Raw genomic sequence first — 3,642 nt, 5'->3', positions numbered from 1 at the left:
TTATCGGGAAAAGTTGTCTGAGATTGATGTTTCAGGGAAATCATAGTACAGGCATAGAGGAAATTCTTTTTCAGTCCAATAAATGTATATTATAGTACATAAGTGCTGTGACAGAACCCTTGATGAGACCAATATCATGTATAAGGGCCCTATGTTATGGTGAAATTCACCATTTTTCTTCCCAACCAAATTCCAGAAATAGCTAATGGGGAACGCATTCTCAGAATCCACTTTCTTTCTTGTGGTGTTTGGATTCTTTCTAGGATATAATTACATTATAAGCTGGATAACCAGCTTGGTTTAAGGTGTATCTGTTAGCAGGGAAATATACTCTTAGTTTTGCAATTGCAATAATGCTGTTTCTATGAAACTTCATATAAAATTGCTAATTGTTTTTCTCTATGCTTCTGCTCTTGGTCATTATGGGAAACAGCAGTCTGGCCTCCATCATATTGCTTTTCTTAAATGTGTGTCCTGGGTTCAGCAGTAGCAGTCATTTTTCTCAGTCTTAAGTAGTTGGTGCAATGCTGTGTTTTTGACTTTCGGCCTGGGAACAGCGCTGATAACACCGATGGTTTTAGTTGTTACTCAGCAATTTTTACTCTGACCGAGGACTTTCTGACTCTCATGCTCTGTTAGGGAGGAAGGGAAGTCAAGAGGAAGCACAGACAGGACACCTGACCCAAACTAACCAAAGAGGTGTTCCATACCACAGCATGTCATGCCCAGTATATAAACTGGGGGCAGTTACCCCAGAGGGCTGGATCACTGCTCAGGTCAGGCTGGGTATCGACAGGTGGTGAGCAGTTGTATTCCCTTGTTATTTCCCTTATCATTATTGTTATTGGTGGTAGCAGCAGTGGTTTGTGTTATACCTTAGTTACTGGACTGCTCTTATCTCAACCCGTGTGAGTTACATTCTTTCCATTCTCCTCCCTGTCCCTCTGGAGAGGGGGGGAGAAAATGGGGGAGTGAACGAGTGAGGTGCATGGGTTACTGACTGCACTTAAACCACAACAATGTGATTGCATTGGAGTCAGGTGCCAGAATTTATTTAGGAGCACAGGTTTCAGATAAAGCCAGTAAAGCATTTCAGAAATTACATCTGAAGGTGGTCAGCCTTAGGCCCAGCAAGTAACTTAGAACTACGCAGCTGCTTGCAGACTTTGCCCTTCTTCCCTCCTGCTCCTGGTGGGATGGGGAGGAGGAGAATTGAAAGAATGTACCTCGCAGGGGTTGAGATAAGAGCAGTCCAGTAACTAAGGTGTAACACAAAACCGCTACTGCTACCACCAATAACGATAAGGGAAATAACAAGGGAAGAGAATATAAAACTGAAAAGAGAAGGGGAAAAAACAATAAACACAAGTGATGCACAATGCAACTGCTCAGCACCCACTGACTGATACCTAGCCCTACCTGAGCAGTGATCTGCCCTTCTGGGCAACTTCCCCCAGTTTCTATACTGGCCATGATGTGCTGTGGTATGGAATACCCCTCTGGCTACTTCGGGTCAGGTGTCCTGTCTCTGCTTCCTCCCTTCTTGTGCCCTTCCTAACTGGCAAAGCATGAGACTGAAAATTCCTTGATCAGGGAGCTACTGAGCAACAACTGAAATATCTGTTGGTTAGCAGCAATATTCTCAGACTGAATCTCAAACACAGCACTGTGCCAGATACTAAGAAGGAGGAAAGTAACTGTTACAGCCGAACCCAGGACAGAAGGATAGAGTGAACGATTATTTAATTTTTAAATCAATTTAATAAATAACTTAATGGGGAAAAAACTGATACAGTCACATGAAGATAAAAACCTTAGATTTTTAAATTAGAATTTAGTAAATAGGCAGAAAAGAGCAAATTTAAAAACTGAAAAGAACAAATACTCTTTAAAGGTTAGAAATAAAAAACCTGCCTTAAAGGTGAAGTTTAAATTACAATAAATCCATAGTAAAGAGTTGTCAGATTGCTCCATTTGGAAGACAAGAAAATTAAATCCTACTTCAGAAAGGAAACTGAGAAACAAAAGGGCGGAGTTTAAACCCAGTATGTTGAAGGATCTTGCAGTAAATATTCAGTAGAAACACTAGGAGAAGGTGGCAAGTATTTTCATCTAGATTAGTTGCAAAGCAGAAAAGGAGAATAATAGAATACAAGGAAAACATTTTTCTTCTCTGGAGAGGAACAACCAGGATGCAAAAATCAGAAGTAAAAAAAACCCTCACATGTGTTACAATAATGTGATCTCCAATCTCCAAGCCTTCATAGTCAGTTCTAAGCATGCACCAGTTTGCTAAGTGGAGGATGGTGCCATGTGATCAGAAACATGCTACTGATAACAACACTTCATGAGTAACCCTTGACTGGATTTGGAAACACTGTGCCAAGCTGCCTTAGAAAGCTGTTGTAGAATGTGGTTACAAGATGTTCCAGTATTTGTCAGTGTTTCCTCCCTACCTGTTATGCATTAACAATCCTGCCGTAGGGTGAATGCTGATGACCCTTTTGCTTAGGTTTAAATTGTGTAGTCTTTGTCTTCACAGCTTCTTCCGCAAGTATGTCAGGCCTGTTTCTAGCTCATAATTTCAAAGTACCATAATACGGGGTGCTAGAAACAGCCACATACAATGTGTTGAGGACGAAGAGCGCCTGGTAAGGAATTGGCAAAAGAATATATACTTGTAAAGATTTTGTTTTCTTAGGAGGGATGAAACATCCCCAGATCTTTTAACAGAAATACATGCAAACAGCCTCTAAAAGTATTTTAGAAGGTACAAATGCAATGGGACATAGTAGAAAAAGCCGGGGGGGAGCGGGGTGCGGGGAGGGTTTGTTTGGGTATTTTGGTTTTTTGTTGTTTTTTTTTCCCCCCTAGCAATGTTCATCTCTTAGTGACATAGACTGGGGGAAAGAATTGGTTCTTTCAAAAAGAATAGAAGAAAACAGATTTGAAGAGAATCCCCATAGCACCTCACTAAAGAGAGAGGCAGAAGAGTCAGACCAGAATAACAAACAACTGGGAGGAAGTTTAATCAGCAGAAATCATGGTGGTTTGCTTCCTCAAATATGGACATAATCAAAGCATGCTACTGTGTTCATCAATGGATGTTGGGTGTGACTCAATCGATGAAATTGGAAACAGAGTCAGCTAGTGAACTGTGACAAGTTCAAGAAGCAAGAACACCTCCTGACCTGTGCAGTAGTCTAATTTCAGTAAACTTCTCACCTGGGGAGTATGTCAGCAGGGGTGGGGGGAAGGAAGAGTGGAAGAAAAGCCATAGAAACAAAGTTATGCCACCAAATCAACAAAAGTAATTTGAAAACTCATGGCAGTCAGGTGAAGTTCCCAACAACTGGAAAAAGGGAAATGTGAGACCATTTTCAAGAAGGGGAAATTACAGACCAGTTAGTCTCACCTCTGTGCCTGGCAAAATCGGAGCAGATTCTCCTAGAAGGCATGCTAGGGCACATGAAAAACAACAAGGTGCTTGGTGACAGCCAGCAGGGCTTTACTAGGGGAAAATCCTGCCTGACCAATTTGGTGGCCTTCTATGATGGGGCTATGGAACTGATGGACAGGGGTAGAGCAGTTGATATCATCTACCTTGACTTGTGTGAAGCGTTCAACACTGTCCCACGTGAC

The sequence above is a fragment of the Melopsittacus undulatus genome, chromosome Z (genome assembly GCF_012275295.1).
Source record: "Melopsittacus undulatus isolate bMelUnd1 chromosome Z, bMelUnd1.mat.Z, whole genome shotgun sequence".
NCBI lineage: Eukaryota > Metazoa > Chordata > Aves > Psittaciformes > Psittaculidae > Melopsittacus > Melopsittacus undulatus.
The sequence above is the reverse complement of the archived record's forward strand: the minus strand, read 5'-3'. Positions refer to the sequence as shown.